Here is a 14200-nt window from a genome sequence, read left to right on the forward strand (position 1 = left end):
ACGTGATCCTGTTGGATTTTACCAAGCTAAGCCAGGACTGGCTGGGCCAGTTCTTGCCTGGGAGATTGCTGAAGAACACTTAAGTGGAACTCCGTGCAGTCACGTTAATTCAGTAGGTTGCACTCTTCCCTTGGTCCAGAAAATGTTAATGTTTGTAGAGCACAATGAGGTGAAAGGCACAACATAAATCAAACCTCTAGTTGTTTTTACTGTGCATTACCAGCAATGATTGGTGGTAAATTAATGAAATATTTGGAGGCATATTTCAAAAGCAGTCAGTTATTTTACCTGTAGTTGTCTATTAATGTTTTTAAAATGATGGGTGGAGACTTAATATGTTGCTACTAACTATGATTGATTTCACTGCGCCTAATTAAAAACTTATCACTGTCAATGGATGTGGCCAGTTATATTGCTTCATTTTTGAGTAAATGGGACACAGTTAAGGTTTTATGTACAGTGTGGGTTTTGCACTAGGCTGAATCAGTGAAGAACTCTAATGTAGACATCCTGCACCTGTTTAAACTGTGACTTACCTCACTTTCAAAGTACAGCTAGTGCACGTCACAGTTTAGACTGACACAGCCCATCTGTGCTAAGAGTATACAACTACATTGGTTTAACTGCACCAGTGCGCCCAAAACAAAAACAGTAAATAAGGTCTCTCCCTTTTGTATCCCAGATGAAAAGTTTATAAAATCAGAAGATTGATATGTTCTACCATCTCCTGTTTGTCAGACATTATACTGTCTACAAAAATGTGGAGTGCCTGCGTTAATTATAAATCACAAAAATCTCAGCTAGTCAAATTATAGATTTGAGATGGGTGAGGATTTCTTATGTTAATGAAGCCTGATGCCTTTTGTAAAAAGTGACTGTAAATATTCATTATAAGCAACATCATTCTTCTGGACAAAGTAATACAATTAAAAATAGCTTGTGATACTCAGAATTGTGTTAAAATTGGGAAATGACATGTAATAATGTATATGCATCAGGGCAGTAGAAAAGTTTCTCATTAGAAGTTCTTGGGATGCCAAAACCAGTCTGCTTCATTCTGCAGTTTTCACACCCAGAGTGCACATGCAGAGATGCTTTTTAACAGCCTGGAGACATGAGAGTGCTAATATATGTTTATATGTGTCAGTTGCATTTCCTGGAAACTATATGCAGCAGTTAAATGACAGAGTTAATGCTACCTAACTGCCATCTAGTGGTGAACTATAACCATGACATCCTCAAGCCCTGAATCCAAACTCCTGCCTTCCCCTCCCAAAATAACTTGGCACTGCTTTAAAGATGTGTTTCTATGTATGTGTACATCAGACATACAGGTTATTACTAAATTATATTTAATATTATGTCCTGTTTTCTGACACTTATCTAAAAATAACCAAATCTTGGTGTTAATATTGACTGATTTTTTACCTGTGAGGATGTAGAGTACTTCTGTGAGTTTTCTTTGCAGTTTATCTCCTCTTTCAGTTGTCTAAACTGAAATGCACACCCTGAACTAGTGGTCGTTATGTATTTTGAGACATATTAGATGGTAATACCCACAAGAGGCAGATGAACTCAGGAAAATCCAATGGAGTTTCTGACTAATGGGCCCCTCAGCCTCAGGACATTCAACCATTGGCTTCTCTGCCCATGCCTGCGCAAAGGAAATGTTTGTGCCTTTTTGAGGGGGATACAGACATGGAGCAGAAGCTAATAATGCAAGGAGCAGTGTTAACTTGGTGGATACCTGGCTACAAATTGTGAGTGGAATGTGCCCTCCACGGCAAGTGGAAACTTTCTCTTCCCTTCTATTCCTATCTGCTCCCCACCACATCCAGAGCCATAAAGCCATAGCCACTTCGAGGTTTGGTCTACACTACCAACTTATGTTGGTATAACCACATCACTCAGAGTGTGGATTTTCCGCATCCCTGAGTGATGTAGTTATACCAGCCTAACCCCTGGTGTAGACCGTGCTATGGCAAAAGGAGGGTTTCTGCTGTCCACATAGCTACTGCCTCTCAGGGACATGGAGTGTCTATGCTGACAGGAGAAGCTGTGCCATCAGCATAGATAGTGTCTTCACTAAGTGCTACCGTCAGTGTAAACAATCCCTGAGTTGCCATGGATGGGAGGGAGAGCATGCTCTGCTCTCTCCACATTTCCCAGCAGAGTGGAGCTATGGCATCTGCTTTGTGCCCAAGTTTACAGTCACCTCAGATGTCAGAAATATTTTAAATCTGTGCTTATTCAGCCAGTAGGCTCTATCCTGAATGCCACGTGACAACATGCTGGTTTGAAGTTTTGACTGAGATTCCTTCATAGCTTTGTGTTCTACCTCTCCATTACAGCATTGCATCCCCCCTCTCCCCGCCCCCCAATGCCTTTGTGGCAGTTTCACAGCATTTAGAATAAGCTATCATTTAAGATATAACTTTGGATAGCACGAGTACACAAATCTTAGGATGGAGTCCTAACGATAAATACAACAACCTGATGGGCAAGCCTCCAAAGGTTCAGAGTTTCACTGGATCTTATCTGCACACTTATGCAATGCATCCATTAGCATTCTGTGGTCACAACTACATAATTAAATATACAATACACATCATGCTGAACAGAGATAGGCCCAAGCCAAAACCACAGAGCCTCAGCAAATTTGGGGAAAGTTCAGATCCAGATTTTAACTTTGTGGTAGAGGCCAGTATCTAATACAGTCCAGTTTGGATCTTATACAGACCATCTAAGCATAATTGACATGTTCCTTTGCCTCAGGCCCCAAGCTGTTCTTAGGTAAGTTAGTTTAAGATAAACCCCAGAAAGTTACCTAAATGCTTGTTACCTGAGGTGTTTTGACCTTCCTAAAAGGTCAACCCAAAACATTTAACAGATAGTTTTATGTTGAGGAATTGCCTTGATATGGGGCAGAGGGAATGAGATATCTACTTGGATAACCTATCTATCTTCTAACAGATAAATCTATATCATCATACTTACTAGCACTATTGCTCATAGTTCTGCTGCAGCCTTTTCTGGATCTATTCTTCTCTTTCTCTTGCTATTCCAGCACCTGATTGTTCCTTCTCCCATAAGTTTGGTGACAAGGACATAGCGCACTTGTCCCAAATGTGTTTTTGTTTGAAGTGAATTATGGGTGATCTAAGCCCTGAAACTACAAGCTGTTCTGCAGGGGCAAAGTATTGCACCCATGAGGAGCCCCTTGAAGTCAAATGTCAGCCCATGCAGATCAGCATGAAAGATTGCGGCCCTACTCAGCTACTAAATTCAGGAAGCAGAAGGTTATGAGGCCATCTCTCTCTCTCTTTTTTTCTTTTCTTTTTTTTTTTGCCTTGTTTTGAGTGCTCCCTAGAGCATGTATCGAATTTCACTACAGATGTCCACTGTCTTTGGTGGATCAGTGGCAGTAAGGGCTATCCTGGAAACCCATACTCCTGGCAGTCTTTACCCAAGTACTTCAACCCAAGCTGAGGAGCAACTCCTGTTTGGCTAATGTAGATCAACTATAGTACTAAAAACAGAGTACTTATGGGTATGTCTACATCTACAATTTTGCAGCGCTGGTTGTTACAGCTGTATTAGTACAGCTGTATAGGGCCAGCGCTGCAGAGTGGCCACACTTACAGCAACCAGCGCTGCAAGTGGTGTTAGATGTGGCCACGCTGCAGCGCTGTTGCATACCGCGGGGAAGGAGACCTGCTTGGAGGGGGGGTCGGGGAACGCCAGAGCACACCGCGGGGCTGGATACCTGCTTGGAGGCGGGGTCGGGGAAGGCCAGAGCAAACCGCGGGGAAGGAGACCTACTTGGAGGGGGGGTCGGGGAACGCCAGAGCACACCGCGGGGAAGGAGACCTGCTTGGAGGGGGGGTCGGGGAACGCCAGAGCACACCGCGGGGAAGGAGACCTGCTTGGAGGGGGGATCGGGGAACGCCAGAGCACACCGCGGGGAAGGAGACCTGCTTGGAGGGGGGGGTCGGGGAACGCCAGAGCAAACCGCGGGGAAAGGAGACCTGCTTGGAGGGGGGGGTCGGGGAATGCCAGAGCACACCGCGGGGAAGGAGACCTGCTTGGAGGGGGGGTCGGGGAACGCCAGAGCACACCGCGGGGAAGGAGACCTGCTTGGAGGCGGGGTCGGGGAACGCCAGAGCACACCGTGGGGCTGGATACCTGCTTGGAGAGGGGGGTCGGGGAACGCCAGAGCACACCGCGGGGAAGGAGACCTGCTTGGAGGGCAGTGGAGTTTGTTTGATTACCGGAGAGGCTTCCTCAGGTATGCTGGGATACCTGCTTATTCCACGGAGGTCAACAAAAACGCTGGTGAGTGTCTACACCTGATGACCAGCGCTGGTGATCCAGCGCTGGATCCTCTACACCCGAGGCACTACCGGGTGTACGGCCAGCGCTGCAAACAGGGAGTTGCAGCGCTGGTAATGCCCTGCAGGTGTGTACACATCCTAAGTTGCAGCGCTGTAACCCCCCTCACCAGCGCTGCAACTTTGTAGTGTAGACAAGGCCTATGTGAGCAAGAGTTTGGAGGATCTGTCCCTTAATGAAGGAGACTTCCTTGATGTCTCTACATTCCAATCTGACTACCTTGTTTCTCTTAAACTCAGCTGAGTCCTGTGTTCTTTTTAGCCTTCTCCTTTGCAAAGGACTGGCAAAAGTTGTTTAAAGGTCAAATAGACTAGTGTTGGGGTATTTCTACACTACAATGGCACCGTAGTATAGCTGCTTCTTGTATTGACAGAAGGATTTTTCTATTGATGTAGTTAATCCATCTCTTTGAGAGAGGATAGCTAGGTTGACAGAAAGCTCATCTGATGGGATTTATGTTGACCTAACTATGTTCACAGAGTGTGAAATTTTTCCCTGAGTTGATCTCATTTTTAGGTATAGATCAGGCTTTAGTTGCCCTACCCAGTCAATTAGTAAGTACTTATCAGAGAACTAGCAAATAAACTCAATGAAACTTTGTTAATCTATATCTGTGACTAAAACTGAAAATTAAGGCCTCGTCTACACGTGCAAATTGTCCCAATTTAACTAAATTGGTACAACTCCCTTGTGGGGACATTTAAATCAGCTTATGAATGCTTTATGTCAATTCAGCTTATGTCAGTTTTTTTCAGCTATAACTGAGAGTGACTTAAGAGTGTCCACACAAGAGGATTGCACCAATGTAACTGATCTGTTTAGTTAAATTGGTGAAGTTTTTGTGCGTACAACACCTAAATTCCCCCCAGATACCAGAATTTTGCTGCCCTTGCTGAGATCTAGTTTTCTCTGTATTATGTTTTTCTGTAGCACTTGTAACACACATTTTGCTTTCAGCTGTCGTCAACAGATGATTAAGTATGATGATGGTTTGGAATATTTCCCATGCTCTTGGCCCCCCTAAAGATGAGCCCTATGGAAGATGTGGAAACGACAGACATGTTAAATGACTTGTTTGTTTTAGTTTTCACCAAAAAGGTTAGTAGCAATAGTTCTAGAATACTTAAGGAGCTGACTGAAGAGGTATCTGAGCCATTAGTGATTATCTTAGAAAAGTCATGAAAAATGGGAAAGATTCCAGAGGACTGGAAAAGGCAAATATAGTGTCCATCTATAGAAAGGAAATAAGGACAACATGAGGAATTACAGACCAATCAGGTTAACTTCAGTATCTGGAAAGATAATGAAACAAATAATTAAGCAATCACTTTGCAAACAAATAGAAAATAATAAAGTGATAAGTAACTAGCAGCCTGGAAGAACAAATCATGTCAAACCAACCTAATAGCTTTCTTGGGGGCGAGGAGGGTGGAGGGAGGGAAAATCGATAGATATGGTATATCTTGATTTTAGTAGGGCTTTTAATACTGTCTTGCATGACCATCTCATAAACAAACTAGGGAACTACAACCTAGATGGAGCTACTACAAGCGGAGTACATAACTGGTTGGAAAACAGTTCTGAGAGAGTAGTTACAGTGGTTCACAGTCAAGCTGGAAGGGCATATTGAGTGCTGTGCAACAGGAATCAGTTCTGGGTCTAGTTCCGTTCAATATCTTCATCAATGATTTAGATAATGGCATAGAGAGTACACTTAAATTTGCAAATGATACCAACTAGGGAGGGGCTGAAAGTGCTTTGGAGGGTAGGATTAAAATTCAAAATGATCTGGAGAAATGGTCTGAAGAAAATAGGATGGAATTCAGTATGGACAAATGCAAAGCACTTCACTTAGGAAGCAACAATCACTTGCACACATACAAAAGGGGAAATGACTGAAGGAGCACTGCAGAAAGGGTCGGGGGTCATAGTTGTCGTGGAAAAAGGACCACCACTCAGTTGAGTTGATCAGACAGCCTGAGGCTCCTTTATTGATTAATCAAAGAATACAAGCATATATGCAGGGAGAGACGACTGGAAAAGTCGCTCTGCCTTACAGCAGTGATACCTGGGTTTATATAGCCAAAAACCGCACATTACCATATGAACTCATGCATCCGAAGATACCATATTTGGTTAATACAATGACGCCATTTACTAAAAATATATTAAGAATGAGCTAATTTGCAAGCTTGCTTTTTGTAACTTCCCCTTTTTACGGGTTTTGTGTTTGTCAGGACCTTGCACCTGGTGTCCATCTACTTGCGGTTTTAGCAGCTGTGTTCCCAAGCAAAATTTTGAGGAACTTAGGTTCAAAAATACATGTTTGTTCCTTTGACCAAGTTACTTGGGGTCATTTTATGCGTGCACAAGCTACTTAATAAACTACAGTAACCTAGCAGTTGTCAGTCTATTCCGGCAGTAAGGGATGGGTTATTTAAGGGACTTTATAACCCCTTAAAGGTAGCATTTAAATATGTTTAGCAGCATTTTAATAATATAATAGTGTTATAATAGTAGTGTATAGAGAAATCAGAGAGTGAGCCTCAGGAGGGTTTAGTGGAAAATTAACTTTTCTTACTTTGTTATATGTTAGTATGATTGAGGCCTAAGGTCTTGATTTAATTTTTTGGCAGCATCAAGACCTGGCTTTTGGGCCTGGGGTTAGTTTTCTTTATCATAGTGGATCACAAGCTAAATATAAGTCAACAATGTAGCACTTGCAAAAAAAAACAAAAACAAAAACAAAGCAAACCTCATTCTGTGCTATATTAGCAGGAGTGTTGAAAGAAAGACACGAGAAGGAATTCCGCTCTACTCCATGCTGATTAGGCCTCCACTGGAGTATTGTGTTCAGTTCTAGGGTCTGAATTTCAGGAAAGATGTGGACAAATTGGAGAAAAGTCCAGAGAAGAGCAACAAAAGTGATGAAAGGTCTAGATAATATTGCCAATGAGGGAAGATTGAAAAACCTGGGTTTGTTCACTCTAGAGAAGAGAAAACTGAGAGGAGACATAAGTTTTCAAGTACATAAAAAGTTGTTATAAGGAGGGAGAAGAATTGTTCTCAGAGGTAAAGTAGGATAGGACAAGAAGCAAAGGGCTTAAATTGCCACAAGGGAGGTTTAAGTTGGACATTAGGAAAAACTTCCCGACTGTCAGGATGGTTAAGCACTGGAGTAAATTGCCTAGGGAGGCTGTGAAATCTCCATCACTGGAGATTTTAAGACCAGGTTGGACAAACACCTGTCAGGGATGGTCTAGATAATACTTAGTTCTACCACAAGTGCAGGGGACTGGACTAGATGACTTCTTGAGGTCTCTTCCAGTATTACAATTCTATTATTCTAAGATGCACACATTATTGTAAACAATAACAACAACATACAATACTTTACTGGCTTGACTGTGGACTCGCATGTACCACTGAAGTTGCTGAAATTAGTTGCTGTTCTAAATTTGCCACAGCAGAGGAGACCAAACTCTCTGATGCATAGGCTCTGTCTACCACAAGCATGACAGCACAAACTACTCCATTTAAGCAGCCTTAGTGGTAATTTGGGGAAACTACATCAACTTTATTATAATTCAAGCACAGTGTTCTACCTGCAGGACAATGAAGAATTATAAATCTAAAATATAGCAATTGCAGCTCTGTGTAACTAAGGTTGAGTGATGCTTTTTGTCTACAGGTTAACTATTCTAGGTGCTCTAAAATCCACATGCTGACTTGGACTGTGTTGAAATTTGCTGTGCCTCATGAGGGTGCAGGACAGGGTTAGTGACCCAAAGTTGTAGTCATCTGAGCAATTGGCTCCTGAGATACAGCCCCCTACAAAATCAGTTGTTTACAAAATCACCTTGTTCTTCTAATGTTTTATTGCACACATCTGGGGTTCATGCCATGGCTCTAATCCTCCAGGTTGGCACATACTAGTCATGCCTAAGGCATGATCTACACCTAAAATGTAGATCAACCTAGTTACGTTGCTAAGGGCTGTGAAAAATTTCACACCCTGTGCGCTATAGTTAGATCAATCTAATCCTCACTGTAGATACAGCTAGGTTGATGGAAGAATTATTCTGTCTACATACCTACCTACCTACCTACCTACCATGTCTCAGAAAGGTGGATTATGTACATCAACAGAAAAACCTCTTCCCTTGATGTAGAAAGCATCTACACTACAGTGGCAGCACAGCTGCAGCACCATAGCTATGTCACTTTAGCTGCTGCAGCATAGACATACCTAAGAGAGTGAAATGCATGTGTAGCAAGACAAGACTCTGTTAACAGCTAGAAGATTTGTAGGCAGTCTGTTGTCACGGTAATTGGGAGGCTCAAGGTGACATGTTGTGGCCATTGAACTTGAGCTGCACCCAGTCTCTGTGAATTTGAGCCCTACCCTTGGCAGCTTTGAGAGATCATGTGCTGTGCACACCAGTTGCTCTCTATCTGCATTCGAGGGGGGCTCCTTTTGGAAGTCTTGCCCTGAGACCAAGATTTCTGGTTTAAGAGCAATGCTTTAAAGTGCTCTAAATCCTATGTGCAGACTCTGATTTTGCTTTACAAGTATTGCCAAAGCAATTAGCATTAATTAAATAGATGAAAGAGCCAAGAGTAATGCAGTCAAGACTCATGTCCTTCACTCTTTCCTGAACAGTAGGACTGAATGTGATCAAAGAAAAGCAAGTTGCAGGGTCTTTTGGTCAAAGGGTTCCTGCTATACATTCCCCACAACATGAACTGCTCATAATATTTTCAGATCATTATAACTATTTCGGTGCCAAGCTAGGGAATAAGCAGGATTGGGGCAGTGAGTGTGACTGTGGGGTGTATTGGATCAGTGCAGGGAGTGTAGAGTTTGGGAGGATGCAGCGTGATGGCTCTGCCCCTTTGCCAACCATTAGGGCTGGTGTCCAGCACAGCTGTTAACGGGCCAGCATATCCTTACACAACAATCCTCAGTAGTACAAGGGTCACTCAAATGCCATGTTTCTGAAAACCCAGTTCAGTGGCTAGAGCTTTGATGGAGAACTGAGTTTCCAGAAAAATAGTTTTTCTGTGATATCTCAATGAATAAGGGGTGGTCTTCAAAGGGACTTTGTGAACTGGGAGCTGAGGAGTGCTGACAAAGCAGGAACATAGTGGGGAAGGGGGAAAGCTGAGCATATTGACAATGACATGCTCAGGGAAAGGGAAGTGAAGTCAGCTCTGCCCTCTTCCTCCCCTCCATGGCTGCCTCCTAGTTAGGGGAAGGAACCTAGAACTCCCCTGTCTCCAGCAGCGAGGGAGTGGTTCCAGGCTTAGTCTCTCCCTCTAGAAGCATCATCATCAGGAGGGAGAGTGAGGTCAGAGGAGTATAGTTAAGCTGTGTGGTAGAGGATAGAGGTGCTTCAGCTCAGCCCTGCTAAATGTCCTCACTTCTATACACCCCCCATTTCTGTCTTCCTTTCAAAACATGCCTCCACAGTGCTGAGCCCAGGATGGGGATCTGGGAATGAGCATGGTCAGTGCATGGAACAGGCACCCATTGCTGAGAGGAGTTAGGGAGCTGAGAACAGGCAAGCTTATGGCATAAAACAGGCATACAGTACAATCCATAGATGAGTGAGGAGTGGAATGAGCATATTCAGTGTGTGGCATAGTATATAGTACTGAGATTGTAGTTTTCAGCTGAGAACAGGCATGCTGGGAGCATTCAGCCAACCACATTGCTGAGACCAAGGCCTCATCTATGCTAGAAAATTAAGTCGGCTTATCTACAGTGCTATGGGGTGTGAAAAATTCACACCCGTGAAGGCTGTAGATTAGACGACCTAACCCCCACTGTAGGCAGTACTAGGTCAACAGAAGAATTATTCCATCGATCTAGCTACCCATCTCTCATGGATGTGGAATGCCTATGCTGATGGGAAAATCAGTTCCCATCAGCATAGGTACTGTCTACACTGAAGTGTTACAGTGGTCAACTGTAGACATATCCCAAGGAGGGAGGATCGAAACATCCGCTGAAATGCATTGAGCTAACTAACTGCTTACAACCAGGAAATGAATAATTAAGGTGCACACTATGCCCACAATGCAATCTGAACTATGCCCTCTACGAGCAATGCCCAACAAATCAAGAAGACGCATATAGCATTACCCCTACAGATGCTTCAGGACATTGGGGAATAGAGCATATGAGCTCTGTAAGAAAAAGTCTAACACCCGTCTGTGCAAAGGCAAACTTTGAGTTTATGTCAATCATGGCAAACAGGAGCTGACTACACTCAAACACTAAAGCTACGTCTACACTACCGCGGTAAGTCGACCTGTGCTACGCAACTCCAGCTACATGAATAACGTACCTGGAGTCAACATACCTTAGGTCGAGTTACCGCGGTGGAGAGGGGGGGGAGTCGACGGGAGAAAATCTCCTGTCGACTTACCTTACTCTTCTTGTTTAGGGTAGAGTACAGAGGGCAATCTGCAGTCAGTTTGGCAGGTCTTTACTAGACCCGCTAAATCGGCCGCCGGTGGATAGATCTCAGGGCATCAATCTCAGTGTAGACCTGCCCTGAGTCTACTTCACACAAACCACCTTAGACTTACAAAATATTACCACCCCTTCAGTTTTGCCTAAAGGTCCTTTCTGAGACACTGCCTTCACTTACCTATTGTTAACCATAGAGACCACAGTCATACATGCCACTAGACAACTGACAATCAGCGGCACCTCTACTGATGCAGCCTACAGAACTCACTGCAGAAATGAGACAAACTTGATCCCTCAAGGTATGCACGCCTGTTCTCATAGCACAGTAACATCTCTTCTAACCCACTCTAACTAATCTCTCCACCATTCAATACAGCTACATGTAACCCAGTGAATACGGCCAGAGCATGTGCAGATAAATGCTGCAGTTACCTTTTGAACACAACGCAACACAATAGCACCTTCTCATAGTCCTTTTTCTTATCTACATATGGCATCAATCGTACTGAACCATTCTCAGTGGCTATTCCCAGCTCCAAGGGGAAGAGCTAAGATTGAGTTGCAGGGTTGGTGTGTGCCTTAACTTTTCGTTTCCTGGCTTCAGAGGTTTGAGTTCAGCTGATTGTGACGTTCTGAAGACTTGCATTTTCAGGGGCTCCTGTGACCTCACAGCTAAACACAAACACTCCAGGAGCTGCTACATGCAGTTTCCTGTCTGGCCTATAAAGGCCACTGTGCTGCTTACACTGCGGGCAGCACTAGTAGTAACTGCCTGCAATCCTGGAATGCTCTTGTGCTGAGTGGAGTGTGGCAGAGCCCTCGACCATGTGCACCAATGCAGCAGAGCTGACACCCTCCCCACCTCCAACTCCAAACTCTGTGGCAGCAACCTCACCCTTGCACCACAGAGTAGGATGTGGGAGTTAATGGAGGTTGGTTCCCTGGGCAGTCCTCACCCCTGCAGGCTATAGGCAGAAGCAGCTGGAGCCAACCAGAGGATTGGGGCCTGAGGGAGCGGTAGGCTGCATGGTGGGGGGCTGGGTATGGAATCAAGGGAATCTGCTGGAGAGGAGTAGGAATGGAGGCCTGTAGGAGCCAGAGTTGGCTCCTGGCAGTGGGGTAGGGCTGCCAGTTTTGGTTGGCCGTATTCCTGGAGGTTTTGTCAAATGTCATAATCTTTAATTCAAGATTGATCTTTAATTCCTAGAGACTCCAGGACAATCCTGGAGGGTTGGCAACTACATGGAACGTTTGCATATGAGGAGAGATCAATAAGACGGGGACTTTTCAGTTTGGAAAAGACATGACTAAGGCAGGATATGATAGAGATTTATAAAATCATGACTGATGTGGAGAAAGTAAATAAGGAAGTGTTATTTACTCCTCCTAACACAAGAACTACAGGTCACCAAATAAAATTAGTAGGCAGCAGTTTTAAAACAAACAACAGGAAGTATTTCTTCACACAGCACACTCTTAGCTTATGGAACTCTTTGCCAGAGGATGTTTTGAAGGCCAAGACTATAACAAGGTTAAAAAAGAAGCTAGATTAATTCATGGAAGATTGGTCCATCAATGGCTACTAGCCAGGATGGGCAGGGATGGTGTCCCTAGCCTCTGTTTGCCAGAAGCTGGGAATGGGTGACAGGGAATGGATCATTTCATGATTACCTGATCTGCTCATTCCTACTGAAGCAACTGGCATTGGCCACTGTCAGGCGACAGGATACTGGGCTAGATGGACTTTTGGTCTGACCCAGTGTGGGTCTTATGAGAATCAAGAGATCTGGGGTTCTAGCTTTGCTACAGATTTTCTGTGTATCCTTGGGCAAATCACTTAACTTCTTTGTGCCTACTCCCCTATCTGTGAAGTGAGGATATTTCATACAAGGATGATTTCATTAATGTTGGTAAAGCATTTTGAGATCCTCAGATGGATAAATTTTATCAACTATGCTATCCTGCACTAAACCATTTTAGAAACCCAGGGTCCAATTCTGTTCTCAGTTACATCTACTAGTGCTTAATTTGTGCCAGGGCTGAGCTAAACCTCTGGGTTTGCTGTGTCAGCTATGAAAGTTAAAAAATTGATTGAGCGCCGGCTAGGATAACCAGATTGCATAAGTAAAATATCAGCACACATGGGGAGGGGGTCGCACAGCCCTAGGAAGCTGTGAGGGTGGCGTGCGACCCTTGCTGCAACCCCCACTACAAGCCACGGGGCAAGGGCTCATGGCTCCAGCTCCTGCCCTTGGCAGAAGCCACAGGTCATGGGCGCAGGGCCCCGACTCCAGCTCCCGTGCAAGCCATGAGACAAGGGCACAGGATACCGCTTGCAGGGCAGGGGAGTGAAGTCCTGGTTCTAGCCTTGGCTCCAGCCCCAGCTGCAGTCACGGAGGGGAGGCCCACAATCCTGCCTTCAACCCCAGCTTCAGCCGCTGACCGTTAAAGCAAGCTAAGTCAGGAAAGTCAAGAATCAATGACTGCTGTGCCCTCCCTGACTAAATCATAGACTTAGTTGTAATCCATATTTAAACATACAGATTTATTTGTACACTAAACAACCAGGTAAAGGGCGGGGGGTTTTATTCAGCCAATAAATCAACTTCACAATTTGCATACCTCCCAGACGTGTAGAACAGTAACTCCTCACTTGTAGTTATGTTCCTGAAAAATGCGACTTTATGTGAAACGATGTTAAGCGAATCCAATTTCCCTATAAGAATGAATGTAAATGGGGGGGATAGGTTCCAGGGATTTTTTTTTTTTTTTTGCTGTACAGTATAGTACAGTACTATAGTTGGTAGGTGCCCCCACTTTACCCCCCACAGGCACAGCCCACTGGCACTGGAGACAATGAGGCAGGCAAGGAGGCTGAAGGTGCTGTAGGCTAGGAGAAGCAAGTTGCGCAGCAGCAGCTTCCCCTACTCTGCAAGCACTAGGGCAGGGGGCTCAACCCTCAGCCGGCCCACGCCCACCTCTTCCCTCAACCTCCCACCCTTAACCCACCTCTTCTTCCCCCTCTTTACTCTGCACATCACGTCCTTGCTCCTCCTCTCTCCCTCTCCTGCCTCCTGCCTGCAGCAATCAGCTCGCTTGCAGCGTTCAGAAGGCAGGAGGGAGGGGAAGGAGCAAGGACACGGCGCGCAGGCTCCCCCTCCCTCCCCTGCCTCCCGAGCACCTCAAGCCAGCTGATTGCTGCAGGCAGGAAGCAGGGGAGGGATGGGGGAGCCTGCGTGCCGACTCTTCGCTCCTCCCTGCTCCCTCCTGCCCCCTGAACCTTGCAAGGCAGCTGATTGCCATGGGCAGGAGGGAGGGGGAAGGAGC

The 14200-nt window shown here is 44.9% G+C and overlaps 1 protein-coding gene across 11 annotated transcripts in view; it reads left to right on the top strand.

The window, feature by feature from the left end:
- SPATA13 (spermatogenesis associated 13) overlaps positions 1-14200 on the top strand; it is a 266452-nt gene that overhangs the window by 194526 nt on the left and 57726 nt on the right. The window lies entirely within an intron of this gene.

The sequence above is a fragment of the Gopherus flavomarginatus genome, chromosome 1 (assembly GCF_025201925.1).
Source record: "Gopherus flavomarginatus isolate rGopFla2 chromosome 1, rGopFla2.mat.asm, whole genome shotgun sequence".
Lineage (NCBI taxonomy): Eukaryota > Metazoa > Chordata > Testudines > Testudinidae > Gopherus > Gopherus flavomarginatus.